General features: G+C 42.1%; 1 protein-coding gene across 1 annotated transcript in view; it reads right to left on the bottom strand.

Annotated features, from left to right (window-relative positions):
• Stxbp4 (syntaxin binding protein 4) overlaps positions 1-20,009 on the bottom strand; it is a 127,349-nt gene that overhangs the window by 31,761 nt on the left and 75,579 nt on the right. The gene's annotated exons all lie outside the window — the stretch shown is intronic.

The raw sequence follows: 20,009 nt of genomic DNA, 5'->3' as shown, positions 1-20,009 counted from the left end.
TATGGAAATCAAGACGCAGCAACTGTTAATTCTTGTGTTGGTTGCTCTGTAGTGGACTAAGAACTACAGCTATGGCCCATCCCAAGCAGAACCTAGATGTCTTTAATTCCACGCACCCTTCCAGACAACTCCCTCATGACTTATCAGCGGCATTTTAACTCAATATTAGAACTGCCTCAAGTTTTCGGTTTTTCCAAACTTTTATTTCACCAACTTAATAATTATGTAATTTGTAGCGAGTATAACTAATTCCTTAACTGGGAACTGTGTAAAGTTCACGGTAACTCGTGAGACACCTATTAGATGCATTAGGAGCCCTACAGAAGATGGGTGGGCTGGGTAGATGGCCAAGTGAGTTAAACAGAGAGAACGGTTGAAATAGCCTCTTCCTTTTTTTTTTTTTTTTTTGGAGAGAGAGAGAGAGAGAGAGAGAGAGAGAGAGAGAGAGAGAGAGAGAGAGAGGAGTTGGAGGAGAGAGAGAAACATGAATGACCATGGGGTCTTCAGTATTTATTGAGGGAAAAACATTAACATTATCAGGATGACTGAAAGACAAATACAGTTAAAACTATTATATTTTTCTTGGTTTCCAAAGACCACAATGTTTTCTTTCTCTTTCTGATGACTCCTTGGTCTAGCACCGTCTTTCATCCACACCTCGAAGCGCTCCCAGCATTTGTGTCTGGATGCCTTCCTTCATTCTTCTTCCGTTCTGTGAGAGCCCACACTTCCATAAAACCCGCACGCATGCCCAAGACCCTCAAGCGTATTTCTCCAGACCCACCGCTTCTTAATCCAGACTGCTGACAGCGACTCCTGGAAACATCTCTGCCTATCGCTCTGAAGGCAACCTGTGCTGATTTTTTTCCAGATTAAATTTTAATTTACACCTCAGAACAGGTCCTCTTCTCCATCTCCTCACTGTGAGCCGCCTCCTTGCCTCAGCCTGAAGGCTTCCTGTCCATAACATGCCTCGTCTTCCAAGTCTCACATCCTACTCGGCAGGCCGGCTTAGCTCACTCTCCCTGTTTCTATCACAGCGCCGAGTTCACAATGGCCATAGAGGTTTTTCAGGTTCAGATGGCATTCACTGGTTGGCTCTTTGTTCTCCCCAACTCTCCCCGGAAGTTCTACAAGGGCAGCGATGGAAAACCCATTCTTATGCACCATGAACCTGGCAATGCTTGCTACCTAGTAGGCCATCAAAACGGTTTGGTGCATGCTTAGTGTTCTATATCTATTTTAAAGAACTTCTTTATGTAGATAAAAACATATTGTTATTATTTTAAGAAAGGAGGACTGGTATTTAAGTATTTCCCCACGAAGAAGAAGTGTCTCTAGAAATATTCTTGGCTATATTCAGCCGATTAACTCATCTGCAGGACAACAGAACCGTGCACTTGCTTCTCATTAATAAAAGGACTTCTTAAAACCCTTACACAGACAGTTCTCCTAGGCAGCTGACTCATAGCTTTATTATTAGTGGTAGACGCACAGAGAGGAGGCATTGGTCTTCCTCAGGAAATACTACAGAGATCTGAAATCTAGGTCAGACAACACTGCTCTAGGAGGACTGCAAACGCCCACTTAGCTCTTGCTGCTTGCCACCGAGATAAGAGAATCATGTTTAAATAACAAAGAAGAATTACTTACTCTGCAATCATATCTGGTTAACTTACATGAGAATGAGCTATTATCATAGTTCTCTTTGAACCTCTTACAATGTTAACATGTTTCCATGGTCTGTAAGGAAGCATACAGTCAGTGTCTCCTGAGGGTAACCACTAGACAGAAAGCTAGATAATAGTTATTTTTCTGTGAGAAGTTTCATCTGGAAACCCCAGCATGGTTTTAGACACCAATTAAGTTTCTGTGGTGCTGGCGTGTCACATGTCAAGTCAGTGACTAAAGAGCAAAGAGCTCCCTGGGACATTCTTGCCCTCATGGTTTTCTGCGCTATGGTGCATGCTTAACTGTGTGCTGGGGCTCAGGTACTTGTGTCCTTCAGAATCAACACGAGTTACAGCACTGTACTCCGATGCTGCAGACCCAATTCAAATGCCCAAAGCAGTGTTGTACATGTGTGTATCAGGTTGTCGGGAAACTGTAATATTTCCTTTGAACATCTGCATGCTCGTTAGACCTTTTTGGTACCGGGACATGAAGGGGTAAGGTATATATAACAGTAGACATATAAAGATGCAACAACACATTGCTTCCTCAAGCTTGAACTTACGTCTCTATTGGGCTACAAAGACTAAGGCTGGACATATTCAGACTAGAACTTTGAGCGGTTCAGAAGACACGTAGGAAAGTGACGGCTCACCCGTCATTTCCTACTACAGTTAAATCTAGCCCATGAATTGTGTCTGATTAGTCAATTTTAGCTCAGACATAAATGTTGGTTGTAAATTTAAAAACCAGTCCAAGCCTTAGTGAATGGCATCTCTGCATCCTAACAAGTGTTTCTGGTCCTGCTTAGCCTTCAGCTCGTGCTCCGGGCCCACTGCTGGGAGAACACTGATGACAAAGGCCACTCTGAATTGCCCGTGGTCTGGAGAGCTGCATTACGTTAGTGACCAGCTTATCTTGCAATGATTTGTCATTGGATTTTGTAAAAGACAAAGACAATGGCTTCTACTCCCAAAGATAAAAATAAAGGTAGAGTTAGAAATTCAGAAACTGCCTGAACAAAATCTGCACTCCCATTTGGGAAGCAGCATAGAATTAGTTACTTCGAAAGAAAACTTCAAGACGACGAGAGGCAAGATGCCACACACATGTAATTTTTCTTTTAGTGTCTTTAGTCTGAACAAGTGAGCATGTGCAGAGCCTGTCCAGGCCATCAGAGGGAACAGCTAAGCTTCTTGTTCTTCAACAGACAGCAGGCTGCACTTGATCTTGATACATTTTTCTTATCTCTGGAGGACAAAAGAGCTGTGCGGTTGGGAAGAGTGAAGGGAGGGGAAACTGTGGTTCGGATATATTGTATGAGAGCAGGATCTATTTTCAATAGGAGAAATGTTCAGTCTATTGCATTTATATATATATTTTAAAAAAGGGTCAATGTGTTTCCTACGGAAGTCTTTGGGGTTGATTTACTGCAAGATACTTAGAAAAACCTGAAATGTCCTATTTTCTCAAGTTAATGCCAACTCACCCTCTATCTACTCATGGAGACAGAGACAGAGAGAGAGAGAGAGAGAAGAGAGAGAGAGAGACAGACAGACAGACAGAGACAGACAGACAGAGAGACAGAGAGAGAGGCAGAGAGAGAGAGAGAGACAGAGAGAGACAGAGAGAGACAGACAGAGACAGACAGACATAGAGACAGAGAGAGAGACAGAGAGAGAGACAGAGAGAGACAGAGAGAGAGACAGACAGACAGAGACAGACAGAGAGACAGAGAGAGGACAGAGAGGAGAGACAGAGAGAGAGACAGAGAGAGAGAGAGAGAGAGACAGAGACAGACAGAGAGAGACAGAGAGAGAGAGAGAGAGAGAGAGAGAGAGAGAGAGAGAGAGCACTTTAAGGGAAAGTATAGTTTATAAGTACATACCACAGAACCTTGCAGTATCTTACCAGTGCAGACAGGTCCAAGTTCAAATAACGTTTATTGCAGTGTCAGGATAGAGTATCTGTTATTTAAAAAATATTTTTTCCGGGGTTGGGGATTTAGCTCAATGGTAGAGCGCTTGCCTAGCAAGTGCAAGGCCCTGGGTTCGGTCCTCAGTTCCGAAAAAAAATTTTTTTTCCTAAGTAACAGAAAAAGAGTGGATGGTGTGCTGCAAACACTTCAAATCAAGGTTGACTTTGGACACGTTGTAAAACAGAACTGCCACACCCCAAGATCCCTTTGTGTTTGGTGGGGAGAACTTATTCTTGTTTTCAGCCATGAAGCTGGGACAGTCATTCCATCATTGCTGGTCATTTTCTGCTGTTTAATACTATTTGACCAGTTATTTTAACCAAAATGCTAGCAAGACCATTTCTCTTACTCTTCCTTAAAGACATTGAGCTTAAAATCAACGTTAAGCCTTTCAGGAAACAGACAAAGAAGAAGACTGCTCTCCACAGAATCTTCATCAGCGACACATTTGTATTAGCTTAGTCTCAGAACCACTTTTATCACTGTCTGCGCACAGCACACACACAGTGCAGTGTGGATCCCCAAGGGACATATTACTGCTAACAGCCCATCCAGCCATTTGGTTATCGTTATATAGTTAATGACTTTTTCAGATAATAACTCTGATACAGACAATAAAATGCCTTAATTAGTTTATCATCCCTTTTTCTCCAAGCACAGATCCAGGCCATATCTGACTTTATGTGAGGGCATGGTACAATGCTACTCTGAAACTGGGTTCCTGCTTTCTTGGTTCTAGGAGCCCAGGTAGCTCCTAATCTAGATTACATGAGCAGATGAAATTCATTTAGAGTAATTTTAAATAAAGAAAAATGGTAAAGCCACAGGATACCATGGGAGCAATAGATAATAAATAACAAATGAGATATAAAACTTCGCAAATAACAAAACGGCACAAAAGGGAGAATCTGTACATGTGATGTTTAGAAAGGTGGGAAGAAGATGGGATCAACTTTGTTTTTAAAAAAGTGTTCATTTGTGTGTGTGTGTGTGTGTGTGTGCGTGCGTGCGTGTGCGTGCTCAAGTGTGAGGGCATGAACTTGCCTTAGGGGTTCGGTCCTTTCCTTCCTCCCTACTTGAAGCAGGATCTCTAGTTTGCTGCTATACTTTTTACACTGGAGATCAGTTGCCTGCAAGTTTCTAGAAGATTCTCTTATCTCACATCCCATCCTCTCTGGACCTTACATGGGCTCTAAGGACCTCAACTCTGAGTGTCAGACTTGCCCAGCAAGGACTGTTACTCATCGAATCATCTCTCTGGCCTGGCAACTCTGCTAGAATGGTGGGCATTAGAAAAGAAAAGCTTCCCCACTTTATGGGGGAGAGAGGCAGAGACAAGTCAGGGAACTCATTCAAATCATGTAATTCTTAACAGCCAGAGGCAGGACTTGAATGTAGGCCATTTGGGTCTGGAGTTATCAGCCACTATACCTTTAAAATATAACAACAACAATAACAACAACAGCAGCAGCAGCAGCAGCAACAACAACAACAAGCCCTGTAAAGATGTTTTTTGAAAAGTAGAAATCAAAAATCGAAGGTTACAAACCACAGCTCCCTCTTGGTGGTAGGCTGTGCCCAAGTGTTTTTAATGGTGCATTCTATTGTGTAATCTTTCAACAAAAAGTCTAACACCACTCATATGTCAGCAGAAGACAGAGTAAAAATATTGCTGGCCTAAGCTTTTCCTTCTTATCTTAGCGATTCTCAATTTAGAAGAGAGTGTGAATGTAGAGAATGTCAACTTGTTGACAGCTCTCAGAGCACAGCTCTCAAGAAGTCCCAGGAATCTGGACACGGGCAGGGGTTGTTAAAATTAAGTAGCTTTTGGCATATTCTAGAGAATCAGTGTGGATTCAGGTGAATCTTATAAAACTTCTTTATTTTTTATTTTGCATATTTATATGTGATATATTTTGACATGTACATATGTAGTGTAACAATTCGTTTGCCCGTTTTTGAACTGTATGTATGGAAGCATCTGGAATACAGCTTTTCAATATGCAGCATTCTATAACGTTTTCCATAATCTTGTTAAGTTTTGCATCGCGGTTACACAGCTGATATTTATAAATAAGTTCCCAGCAGACACTGAAATGCCTTATGAGTCACAGGAGATTCAACTGACATTCGAAACAGCATTGCTGAATGTCTCTCTGCCTTCCCGATCTCCAGGAAGTCGGCTCTTAGAGGTAGGTCAAAATGCTTACACTCACAGCCCACCCTTTCTCATGCATCTTCTGGATCACAGCATTTAGCGCTGGTAATCAATCCTCAGGAATTCTCTCCTCCTTAGAATCCCCTCCCCAGCAATCAGCTCTTCATTTAATTCTGCCAGCTTGAATGCTCCCATCTGGCCCCTTTGCTGTCTCTTCTGAGCTGTGTCAGAGGACCTCTCCTTCTGTCACGTCTATTCTCTGGGTGTCAGGGCTTCAGCGATCATATAGACACACTCCTTTCCTCTCATCCAGAGCTCTGCAGCCTGACCGTGCTCCCAGCCCTTACTACATGTACCCATTCCTCAGTGTTTCTAGACTAGAAACACCCACTAGAGCTGTGTTCCTCCTTCCTGAAAATGTCTTCTTTTGCTGACATCCTTGATTGTTAACAGTTTTGAAACCTCCACGAATCCAGCTGAAACAAACAAACAAACAAACAAACAAACAAAAAAAACAACCCAGCTTCTCTTTCAGTTGTTATTTGCTCTGACACAACCACCTCTGTGAAGTTACTGATTTATTTATTCAATAGTCCTTACTGATGCCTGCTAAGGTACATTCTGTATCTCCCCTGATGATAAAGTAGTTCTAATGGGAAGCGAGTCCTGTTAGAAAAAGCACGTGAGCAGATCGAGTGACTACAATCATGATAGTGATGAAAAGGTGGCATGGGATGAGAGAATGGAGTGGAATGGAGGCGGAGCTTGTGGAAGAAGGGGATTTCATTCTGGGCAGGTGGGAGAGCCAATGCCATAGGTTTGGTAGAGACGTAGGCTTAGTATGTCTGAAGGACTACAGAAAGACAAATATGGCTAGTAGAGTGACCAACATATCAATTAGCTGTTAAGGCCCCAAATGAAGAACCTAGTAAAAGCCAGTCAACACCCACTGCTGAGCAGACAGAACATCCCAAGGCACAGCTCTCATTACGCTTGTTCTCTGCTCCAAAAGCACCAGTATCTCCTCATTGTCCACTGAACAAAAATCCTCCATGCCACTTTGTAGTTTACAGACAACTCCTAATGTATTTTCAGTTACTTCTTTTATTATTTGCGCTGAAGATAAAGGCCTGAAAAATGATAGTCTAGGAATCAAATCTGGCCCATCACCCATTTTTTTAATAAATAAAGTTTTATTGGAACATACCCTAACAGTTTCTTATTATCAATGACTGCTTTCCTGCTACAATGGCAGAGTTGAGTGGTTGCAACACAGACACAAAAGCCATTTATTTTTTAAAGGTCACTAAACCTAAAAAATAATTTGCTGAACCAAGTTGTTAGCAAATGAATTTTAGAAAGTTTCTTACTTATTCCTAACCTTACATTTTAGCCTTTCATTTGCAAAGCAATTCCTGTATTCTACCTTCATGATCCTTTCTGTACCTCTGATAATTCCTCTCTGAAGCTGTCCCCACCCTAATCCACAGAACCTACGCTCTGTGATGTCAGATGCGAGGGAGGAGTCAGGCTGATAATCGTATGATCTGACATCGCAAGGACTGCATTTGCTCAAGCTAATGACCCAGAGCCTTAAAGGAGGGGCTGGAATTAGAAGGCCCAGCTCTGGAATGAACGCTGTGTAAAAAGTTGCACTTGGCCAGCTGGCTTTGAAGACGGAAAGGCCAGAGGCCAAGCAATGTGAGCAGCTAGAGAGTCTCGAAGAGGAAAACACAAACAAACAAACAAATCCTCAAGAACCTCTAAAAGAGCACAAAGCTTTGCCAAACCTCAATTTAAGCCTAGAGAGACCCATTTTGAACTACAGGCTTTTAGAAATGTACGAGCATAAGTTTGTCGTGTTTGTGGTAACTAGTTACAGCATTTATGGGAGACAAATGCTATTTCCCTCCTTTCAAATCCATGAACACCTGAAACTCCTCCGTGTGTCTTCCACGAGACTGTTGTACGGTACGCTTACCCATTCAGTTCTGTCTCTACAGGGCGAGCCCCCTGAGGGAGCAGCATGACTCATTTCACCCTGGCATCGGTTATGATGAAAACCACAGGTGCCTTGTCCAGAGCACGACATCGAGAAATGGTAACTGATGAATGCTTAGTACGTTTGAAAATTTGAAATGCACAGTGTCCAAGAAAGCAATTAGAAAGAATTAAGGAGAGTATCTGTTAAAAATTCACAATTTGCTAATAATGAGGAATGAAGCTTGGGCGCTCACCGGGGGCAAACACAAATGAATCATGCTAAAATGTTTTTCCAGTGGGGGTTTTCACAGTAGGACTCAGAGGACAAAAGGAATGAAAGATAAGGGCATTTCAATTATTGCCAGAGTATAAAAGGTTTGTGCCTGCACTCGATGAGAAGACACAGGGTACACACAGGACAGATGAGTGTCCACTCTGACAGTATCGTCTGGGAACCTGATAGGCTCGTGGCATCTTCTAGCTCTGCAGCAAAAGCTCATATAAAACAGGCAGCTCTGGAGACCAAGAAATAAAGAGAGCTGGGAAATGACTCACTTTCATGTTAGGGTTTTAAGATTCTCTTCACTTATAAAAACAAATCAATCCTTTCCGTATTTGCACGGCGGAGTCATCTGTTTCCTTGTATACGAAGAGGTTTCCATTCCCCAGGTTAGAAGGAGGCTGTGTCCTTGCAGGGGAAGGTGACTTCCTTTCTGCTCGTTATGGGTGAGATAACTTACTAAGGAGCTCATTCATCAATCACTGAGCAGCAACCCTGTGTCAAGTGCCTTGACAGGTGCAGGAGGACTGCGCTGCCTGACACACTGTCATATGGTGAGGTGGAAAGCTGTGTCTCTGGGGAAGACTCATGACAGCATTTCTTACACAGCAGTGGCTGTCTGCTCCTGGAGGCTGCTGTCTTAATTAAACCCGGAGAGGCTACCCTCTCCTCCTCTTACACTTCCCTCTGTTACAGAGAGTAAAGGGGAACAGAGGGGGTGTTTGTAACTTGTGACTTTGAAATTTGAATCAAAGCCTTAAGTATATAATATGCCTCTCATTCCAATCGAAGACAATTTTGTATCCCCAAGAAACTCTCTATTTGCTCTTAGAGAGGCCATTTCCTCACTCAGGAGTCAGAAGAAACAGGGTGCTATTTTCCTTTGCGGTGTAATCAGTCATTACACACAGCGGCTACTGAAAACAATACCTGCATAGCCTCCCACATTCGGCAGGAAGGGAGCCTGGCAGTGATCAGGGGAGTCCTTTCTGTAAGACCTCATAGGGCTCCCACTGTGTGTGGGGCATAAGTGAGGTCTTCTCTGTGGCGTGGCTCGGGAAGGTTGAAGGCTTCAGGCAGACTGTCCTCAGATCCTTGCCATGTGAGTCTCAGCAACAAAGCAGTTCAATTCTTTGAACCCTTCCAGGAGTAAGAAAGGCCAGCATAAAGCAGACACTAAAGTCCTGTGCGATGCATTCAGATAAGTCCTGTCAGCAGGACATACCTGGCTACAAGCAGACAGGACATCCTGAGCATGTTCTAAGGAGGGGATTCTACCCGACCATTACCATAGGAAACACAGGCCCTGGGAGCCACCCACAGAGTCTGCCTAACACATGACTTAAGACTTTTCTCCATGCTATGTCACATCAGAACTTACTTGCTTTATTATTACTACTTTAAATGTGCTTATTTTTAATTATGTTTAATAGTGTTGTTAATAATTAACCCCAGCTACATCTACACAATGGAATATTACTCAGCTATCAAAAACAATGCCTTTATGAAATTCATAGACAAATGGTTGGAACTGGAAAATATCATCCTGAGTGAGGTAACCCAATCACAGAAAAACACACATGGTATGCACTCATTGATAAGTGGCTATTAGCCCAAATGCTTGAATTACCCTAGATGCATAGAACACATGAAACTCAAGACGGATGATCAAAATGTGAATGCTTCACTCCTTCTTTAAAAGGGGAACAAGAATACCCTTGGCAGGGAATAGAGAGGCAAAGATTAAAACAGACACAGAAGGAACTCCCATTCAGAGCCTGCCCCACATGTGGCCCATACATATACAACCATCCAATTAGACAAGATGGATGAAGCAAAGAAGTGCAGGCTGACAGGAGCCGGATGTAGATCTCTCCTGAGAGACACAGCCAGAATACAGCAAACACAGAGGCGTATGCCAGCAGCAAACCACTGAACTGAGAATAGGACCCCCGTTGAAGGCATCAGAGAAAGAACTGGAAGAGCTTGAAGGGGCTCGAGACCCCATATGAACAACAATGCCAAGCAACCAGAGCTTCCAGGGACTAAGCCACTACCTAAAGACTATACATGGACTGACCCTGGACTCTGACCTCATAGGTAGCAATGAATAGCCTAGTAAGAGCACCAGTGGAAGGGGAAGCCCTGGGTCCCTAAGACTGAACCCCCAGTGAACTAGACTGTTGGGGGGGGTGGCAATGGGGGAGGATGGGAGGAACACCAATAAAGAAGGGCAGGGGGATGTTTGCCCGGAAACCAGGAAAGGGAATAACATTCGAAATGTAAATAAGAAATACTCAAGTTAACAACAACAACAACAAAAAAATTAACCCCAGCTATAGTATTTTGGACACATTTTAATCTTAATATAAGTTGTTTGCCTATCTTTTGTGCATTTGTTTAAACTGTAAGTTCATCACAGAACTCTGTGAGGTTCCCCTTGATTTGTGTACTACTGTCTTTCCTTTCCTGAGACTGTAATTTTTCACTGTGGAGTTAACCTCTTAGAATGTACTGCATGCACTCCTGTCTTAGTCGCCAGAGCAGCAGGTTAAGGGCCCTGGAGACCGTGGCTGTGACGGCCTGGAACGCAGTAGTTAGATTCTGACTTGCTTTGGTCCAAGTGGATTCTTGCTGCTTCAGCGCGGCTTCTCTTCTCACGCCCATTTCTACCATCACTTGTCACTTCTGTCGTCTTCACTCACATACACACTTTCTGACTGGGAGCCTTCACCCAAGGCCCTCCTTGCTCATGCTCTGTCAGGTTCATTACGTTGGAAGATGAAATGATCTTCCACAGACAGACAGACGGGAACCACGCAGTCCTGACGAAGGGTGCCGCGCATCCAGTTAGGGACGGACACACGTGAGGCAGGTGACGTTGTTCTTCTACCAAGTCTTATTTCAAAAACTAAGGTGAATGGCCGTGACTCTTTACTGCAGCTCCTCATGCTCCGGTGACTCCTCACCACAGAATTATTCAACTGGTAATTGATAACTGTCATATTTCTACTGTTAGGAATAGTAATGTAAACATCTGTGTTTTCCAGGAGACGCAGGCAACCACTGTGAAAGGGGGTCGCCATGCACACTGCTCTGTGAATACTGCATCCATGGCTCCAAGGCACTGCGTCTGTCTTGCTGTGGGGTTTCTATGCTGTTTTAAAGTCCTTTTTACATTAAAGAGGTACTTTACAGCACAGAGGTAATAAATGATTTCTCTTGAGGAAAAGTTCAGAAGTTTCAAAGGGAAATAAAACACAGTCTCCCGGTTCTTTCTGAGAAGGCCACTGTTATCACTGTTAACACCACCCAACCTTCAGGAGCATCACCTATTCCTGCTTCCCGGCTAGGCGTATCTAAGTCATAAAAATTAGACAAACTGTATTTTGTTCAATGATTTTAGTTAAAAACCTCCCTCTAACGCAGCCTTATAGAGTGCTTTGCATTTTGAAGAATACTTTCACCCCAAGCTCCTTAATCCTTGAGATGACCCTATGAAGAGGATATCCCTTCTTCGGAGTCATAAAGCTAGACTACTGAGATAAATCAGACTTCCCAGTTCTTAGCTGCAATGACTGTAAGACTATATGCTACAATACAGTTCTAAAAACAAGAACAACAGAATGTCTTAACTATGCCCTAGTCAAACTAAAAGGACTGAACCTAGAGACTTAAAACACTGTCCTTTCTAAGCTTGTGACTGAAGTAAATTGTCTGAGTCTTAATCTTTTCATGTTTTTAGTGTGTGTGTGTGTGTGTGTGTGTGTGTGTGTTTTACGCCCACTAGTGAAAGCATATGTGCCTTTTGCAGAGCCCAGAGGAAGAAATACAGAGATACGGTATCTCGCTCCATCATTATCTGCCTTGCTCCTTTGAGACATGGGTTTCTTACTCAGCCTTGAGTTAGGCTGTGAGCTAGGAACTCCCAGACATCCTCCGTTATTCTCTTCCCAAACTCTAGCACCAGCATTACAAGAATCCACACAGACATGCCTTTGTGTATGTGTATGTGTGTGTGGGGGCACACCAGGGATTTGAACTCGGTTCCTTAAACTTGCTCAGCAAGAGCTCTTAACTCACGCCTTCTACAGGACATGGTACCTACTTCACGGGGTAGCTAGAGAAGCTAAAGTAGCTGTTAACATGTAAGCCTGTAAGTTATAAAACTTAGCAGACTGACACTGGTTTTAAAGATGATATTTATAATGTGATATTAATATTGTTCTGAAGGCAAGGCCTGAACTTTTGGATCTAAACTGAATTGTTTCATTATATTAAGCAATTATGAAAGATGTTATGAAAACATTTTAATACAGCTGCCACCCAGTTTAGATAAACTGTTAATTCTTTGTCCTCATATAAATTCTGGAGAGCACCTATTCTATTATCTCAACAGAATGCCTTCAGTTTGAATGGAGACTTTTACAGATCTTGGAAAAAAAACATTTCTGTCTGGTCCTTGAGGCATTCTGTGATTAAAATTAGTTTTTCAAAAAACATTATGGAAGAGTGCTTCTTCCCTGTTTATTGCTATCACTACAGAACATCCAATGCCTTCTGTGATCTTGGAGCAGTCTCTGTATTTGTTCTCCCTTCCTGTTTGAAATCAGTGCGTGTGAAACTCTCCTAGCCACATTCATGCCAGGGTCTACAGGCTTCTTATTTGATTAAATCCTAGACTTTGTACATCCTGCAATCCCCTTGACAACCTTATCCCTGCGTTGAGAGAAATGAAATCTCTTTTGTCTAGCCATGCCTTAATAACTTGAGGCTACTGATAGTATACATGATTAAAGTGTAGATCTGAAATACATTCCTGGAAATGATCTTCTAGGAAAACCCATCATACGTGGAAGCTTTGGGACTGACTCACAGTAGGAAATGGCTTGCATATATTAAATAGTTTCTTGATTTTATGACTCAAAGGCTGTATATATTTACTTCCTAGGTGCAACAGAAAATGGCAGATGCTTCTATATATTTGATAGTATTGAATATTTTCAGCATCCAATTTCTCAGAAAATTGTTTAATAAAAACAGCACATATTTGTCAATTGATTGATATGCAGATGGGTCAATAGGGAGGCATGTAGCTGTCTTAAGATCCAGGATGATAAGAGACAAGTGTTCATTGCTCTCAGACTTCAGGACATTCATTAATGTAACACACATAGTTACCAGGCTGAAGCACCGATAGTGAACTTCAGGTTTTCCAGCATCTAAAACACCAGGAGCAGCACAAATATCTCTAAAATGAAGTATTCTTTGCTACTCCAAGTCCAGCCCAAGTGACTGCCATCCCCACCCACATCACTGTATCCAACTAGCCTTCCTGTTTCCTTCATTCTTGTTACTCTTATACTGCAGTGTAAGAATTGTCCAAAAAGCTTTTGAAATGTAGGTCATATTATTTGATCGCTGCTTGAAACCATCAATGGCTTCCTGTGACTCTTAAAATACAAGACATTCCTTTCCGTGTCCTATAAAGCGGTTGCCCTACATCTCTAGCCTTATCTCATGGTACTCATCTGCCTGCTTGTATCTGGTGGGTGCACAACTTTCGTTTTTACTATCTCTCACACATTTCAGGGTTATTTCTGCCACAGAGCTTCTGTAACGGCTGGAGAAGCCCTTCCCATTGGCTTTCTTCCAGCTGAGTGTGGACTCCAGTCCCAACTCTTCCAAGGGACTTTCTGTGTCCACCAGTCTTAAGTAGCATCTCCATTTAGTTGCTTTTCCGAGCATATCAACTGGTTTTCTGCTGTGTGTAACATTTACCTTCTTCTGGAATTAGGGTATTTGCTTCTTCGATCATTTATTTACACAACTTTACCAGCTACACTTACACAGGCTGCTGGAGAGCAAGGTTCAGCCTATGAATGATACTTTAGGCACTTTGGGTTTGATATTGTTATTTTAGTGACTATCCCACTGTGGACATTCAGTAGTTTATGCAAGAATGAAATGGATCTAAATGACTGCCCTTTTAAAGGGGTATGCATTTCTCTTTTCTTTTTTCTTTTTATTCTGGAAATAAAAATTTAACCCCGAATGAAATGGTTTTTCCTTGAAGCTAATAATATTTAAATCATTCAAAATAAAATTCAGTGCATTTTCTATTAGAACCATATAGACCATTCAATTCAATTTCCAACGATACAAGGAAATGTATGTTTACCATTTCTTGGATGGTTAGATTCTGTGAATATCTACAGTCTTAAATATCTGACTCTAGAAAATGAAGTCATCAGAGAAGAACTGACCCCCACAATGACAGCTTAGCCTTTCTCTCGGCTGACACAGTTCCAACAGGCTGTGAGTGAGAAAGCAGTCCCAACAGGCTGAACCCTCCGGCCAGTTCCAAGAGAAGCAGGAGACATAGCCCATGTGACTCTTTAGGGACAGTTCAAAACAGTATGGTTGACATCCACTAAAGGACATGGTGTTTCCTTGACAAATCAGACTAATAATACAAGTGTGCTATCAGGAGAAGTAAAAAAAAAAGATGTAAGCAGCAGGTACTGAAGACTGGGATGAGGAGGTGTGAAGTGTGAACTTGGGATTTGAGAGAAAGGAGGAATCTAGGAAAGAGCATGAGAGCATTTAAGATGTTAGACCCCTGTCTTTCCCCTACGTCATGAGACATTTCTAACTGGTTCACACAGCTTTCATTTAGCTTCTTTGCTATGTGTTACACATTTTTTTTTTGTTCTTTTTTTTTGGAGCTGGGGACCGAACCCAGGGCCTTGCGCTTCCTAGGCAAGAGCTCTACCACTGAGCTAAATCCCCAACCCATGTTACACATTTTTAAAAAACAAGTTATTGAGTTAGAATTGGTTTTGATCTTGGAAAGGATGTGGAAGCCCTTGGGGATCTTGATACTTAATAAGGTGTTAGAGTTACTTCTCAGAACATAAAGAGAAGAGAGATATCAAACCGACAAGCTACTTTTAAGAGTTTAATTACTAAGTGGTTAGCAGTTGTACTACTCTAGCTGGGTTCACTTCCCAGCACCATCAGGGCAGCTTACAAACACCATGACTCCTGTTATAGGGGCTCCAATGGCCTCTTCTGACCTTAGTGGGTATCAGACACACACATGGTGCACAAACAGACATGCAAGTAAGACACTCATTTACTTGCAATAAAGGTAAATTAAATCAGAAGAGATAAAGGATAGCTAATTAATGACAGAAACGAGAGAACTGATGCAAGCTGCTTGCAGAGCCCAGTGTATATAATTGGAGGGTCAGTGTTCCAAAAGGGAAAGGTTCTCCTTATTCTCATCTAGCTGGATAAAATTTAATTAGTCAACCAATTTATAACATTGGACTTTTATATTTTTATAAGAAATGCTGTAATCAAAATATTTACATACATATTTTTTATTACTTGCTTTTTAAAAATACCAATAGTTGAGATTAGTGAGTTAAAATATGTGATTAAAAACATTTTTAACATTAAAATTTTTCAAAAGATCTTGTGTATATGCGCATGTGCGTGTACATGTATGTGTGTGTACTCTCAAGAATATTGGGAAATTACATCCCCACCTGTAGTTGATTGTTTACTTTCAACTTTAATTAGTGGCAGGCCCAGATGGCTCCTCGTTTTAAATGACTAATATATGAATAATTTAAGAGAAAGGAAAGTATATTCTTTATGGAATGATTCATGTCCCCTGCTTCCTTTGCCCAGTGCCATTTAGGCCCTTGTGGGTGTAGAAAATTTAGCTTTGATTGCATCTCAGTTGTGTGAGATGCTGAAGGTTAAGACCCCAGCTATGACTCAGCTGGTGTGTGGACACCCTTCTCCCCCAGTCTTTTGCAGGGCACTCCCAATAGTAAGTCACAACTCAAGCATTCAGGCAGAATGGAAAGGTTTAAGCATAACTATGATCTTAATTCTAAGCTCGCCTCAGTCTTGACATGTATGTATGTTTTCTTGTTTTAGTGCAGTAAGCTTTCTCAGTAATCATATATTAGTATGTATCTGTTTATAAGAGCTTGAATGAGGTATATATGTAGCTATGCTACATGGTTCTATTGGTTTGGACTGTTGAATGGATATAGGGACTTGTCACCTACTCATAGGAACAGGTTGGGGGTGGGCTGTGTAAGTGACACAAGAGCACATATGTGCAGTTGGCAATGAGCTAGGACTAGGTGTGACTGTGTAAAGTCACATGTACTTGGTGCTACCTCAGACGTTAACGTCGGTGTGCTCCCATGTATGTATGTTTGATATAAAGCATTGCCTGTGCTTCTCAAGAGGTCAGCATCCACTTGCCTTCCACTTGACAAAGAATCTGGGGGAAGTCTGCAGATTTCACCAAAGCCAACGGCTATCACGAGAGAAGAGTGAAAACACCTTCTCGCCCTCGGCTGTGCTGTACTTTACTCATTAGCTTTCAATCCGGAACACAGGAGTGCATTCCTGCCGGGGCCCAGTTTGCCCATAGTTACTACTGCTGTTCGACAGAGGAAGTAGCAGGTCGGCCCTTCCTGCTTTCCCTTGATTGACGTCCTATCTGCCCAACCCTGAAAAGGGATGAGGATTCCTCTGTAATTTTCTCCCTGTTTTTATATCCCACTTTTCATTTCTATGAGAGCTTGAAGGTGGGAAATTAAACCATTCTTCTTTGGTTCTGAGCCAACCTTCAGCAGCCGACCCATCTCTTCAGCCCTATAGCAACACAGGGAAACTCAACGAGTTCTTATTGTATCAAAGGTCTCCTATGGGGTAACTGGCAAGGCATTTTAAAAACTATTTTAAATCAGAACTGAGCATTTTGCCTTTATTTCATAATAATTTGCCGATGTGCACGTCAATCAAACGAAGACCACTGCTCTGAAGCAGCAGTTACCTCACATGAAGATTACGCTAAGGTGCCACAATGCTATTGGCCATGCAGATACTGATGGAGATTGGGAGAAGCATTTCCGGAGTTCCGATCCTGACTGAGATGTCTGTATTCCCTCTTTACTGTCTTACTAAACACAACAGAACAGAGCAGAGATCTCCGTGGTCACCAATAACAGCTGAAAGGTGAGGACACAGACACTGCTGTAGCTTTCCCTGGTGACCACTCTAACACAAAAGCGATACTGTGCTTTATATTGAGAAGATCGCTCATCTACCCCTATCCAAACAGATCCAAGCTGAATTAAGCCCTAGACAACAGAATACTTAGCAGACGGAAGGGAATTTAAATTACTTACTGGACGACCTCACCACGCCACACCAGTACAACTCAGCAGCAGGGAACACCCCCAGCTCCATGGAGCAGTTAACAAGCATTCCCTTGAACCCTCCAATTTTTACACAAAGCAGCAGACAGTTAAGTCATTTGCCCCACAGAAGTGGATGAATAGCTACTGTACTCACTGGAGCACCTCTGGAAGCTCAGAGACTACAGAGCACAAGTCTTCACGGGTTCACAAACACCCTGACATTTGTATGCACGGGCATACAATCTGATGAGGATTTCACGGCTATGCTTACAATGACGCTACACGTGGGAGCCTAGCGTGGGTTTCAGAAGTCTTCTGAAAATGGATGCAAAAGTGCATGTCATTCAACACTCTGGAAGGGGGATTTCATCAGAGTTCGGAGGAACCGATAACCCAGAACATTCAGGACTGTCTTCCAGACAGTCTTCTGAGTTTGTTTTAAAGACGTAAGATCCAAGAAAACATCCTACAGGTTTCTGAGGAAGAATTTTAGTGTAACATCCTAGAATGTATTTATATTGAATGAAAGTGGAGACCATTGCCCAAGTGACTATTTGAAGTTATAACTTGAAATGAGAACTAAGGCAAAGGAAACGAGGTTGGGCTTTGGCTGACTGGGCTACTTCACTCTAGTAATTTCCTCTTTCCTGTTATATACATTAAAAAGAAAAAAAGCCACTGCTTACGGCAAAAGGCAAAGGAGCTAGGTTTCTGTGAATCATTAAAGAGGTGTGTCCTATAAAGCTGAAAGGAACTGACACAACATGCCAGCATCAACAGCTACGCTTCAAAGAAGACAGCTAAGAAACTGCTGGTTTATACCACAGGGCACACATGGTCTTGTAGAGGACAAAAAGTGCACACATCAGTTTTCTGTTCTCTTCCAAAGAGATTCTGCTGAACTTTAAATATTTTCTTTGAATAATCATGTTTGACAGAGCTAATGGTTAATGTGAGTGAGGTAATTAAAATTAATGACAACAATATCTACTGGGTTATGTATAGGCAGGTGTTTCCCTCTACTGTTTCCACACAAGCATAAAAATGTTTACACACAGAACACTAGTCCACAAATATCTATTAGAAGCAATTGAGTTCAGCCCTTCCTAAAACGCACAGAGATATCCTCCATATAATCAATTATTAAGTTTTATGGATATATAACTTTATTTTTAAGAATGTATTAGGTTACATAAAAATTTAAACATATACCTGTTATATACAGTGAACAGACAATATTTTAGAAGCATGGCTTCCAATCTTCACTAATGTATCTTTTTTTTTGTTTGTTTTTTTATTGGATATGTTTCTTTATTTACATTTCAAATGTTATTCCCTTTCCTGGTTTCTTGTCCATAAGTCCTCTATCCCCTGCCCCTCCCCCACAGGATGTCTCCCCCATCCCCCCCTGTTACCGCCTCGCCCCACCACATTCCCCTGAACTTGGGGTCCAACCTTGGCAGGACCAAGGGCTTTCCCTTCCACTGGTGCCCCAACAAGGCCATCCTCTGCTACATACATATACAGTTGGAGCCCTGGGTCAATCCATGTATAGTCTTTGGGTAGTGGTTTAGTCCCTGAGAGCTCTGGTTGGTTGGCATTATTGTTTTTATGGGGTTGCAAGCTCCTTCAGTTCTTTCAATCCTTCTTCTAGTCAAAAGTTATCAAAGGGCCTGTGAATGTTAGTTCACCAAGCAGCAATGCTACTTATCAGCCAGATTTATATCCACAACTTAATATTCTGACAATTAGGAGAATATTCATATTCTCTCTCTCTCTCTCTCTCTCTCTCTCTCTCTCTCTCTCTCTCTCTCTCTCTCTCTCTTCATTTGCATGCCTACCTACATATCCATCTACTTATCTGCCCTTCCAACCTCGGATCTCTACCCATCCCTTCAGTCACTCGTGCATCTGCCTTTACGCTTTGGTCCCTGCTTAGAGAAGAAGATCAGGAGTGGGACGGACAGTGGAGTGCTGAAGGAAGCCTACAGCAGGTAGTGATGCTACGGGAAGACACAAGGACAGCACGCTGTTCTGCTAAATGCCACATGTTAACTGACATGGGGATGTCATGCAGCCATCATGACTAACTTACTTATATCTGATATCTTCTAATGTGGAAAGTTAGATTCTACAAAGGTAACCACAAAACTAACTTCTGCCACACGATCTTTTAAAATGTGATCATGGTACCTGTCATCCAGCATCGGGCCTGAGCCCCAGAGCTGGAGTCTGCGCAGATGGACAGAATATGCACATTTTGCTTCCTAAGGCCTGCATACTCATGGCTCTCACTTTTGTAGGAATTCTATGTGAGGGTAACAATGCCCAGTGCGCTTGGGCTAAGGACTTTACCTATTAATATTGTGTTCTCATGAACCACAGTTTTCTTATTTCTTCTCTTTTCATACTTTGGACATGTTATTATTGACTTTTATAAATAATGTTAGGGTTAGGAAAATCATATATAATATTTATTGTAGGGAAACAGATGGTACATTGAAAATAGTTACTAAAAGTTGAAATTCTCATGAAGAGCAGACATGCCTGAGGAACTGAATGAGGGAAATGTAGAAATGTCTAGTCATCTGGGTGCTCTCTGGGGACTCTGGGCTGGTGTTGGGACTTAGTTAGAAACTGGTCTGCTTCTCCTGTGCTGACTTGTAAGGTCCCTAGTTCTGATCATACAATTCCCACGCAATG

This window comes from Rattus rattus, chromosome 9 (genome assembly GCF_011064425.1).
Source record: "Rattus rattus isolate New Zealand chromosome 9, Rrattus_CSIRO_v1, whole genome shotgun sequence".
Classification (NCBI taxonomy): domain Eukaryota; kingdom Metazoa; phylum Chordata; class Mammalia; order Rodentia; family Muridae; genus Rattus; species Rattus rattus.
Note: the sequence above shows the minus strand (reverse complement) of the source record. Positions and strands in the feature narration are given on the sequence as shown.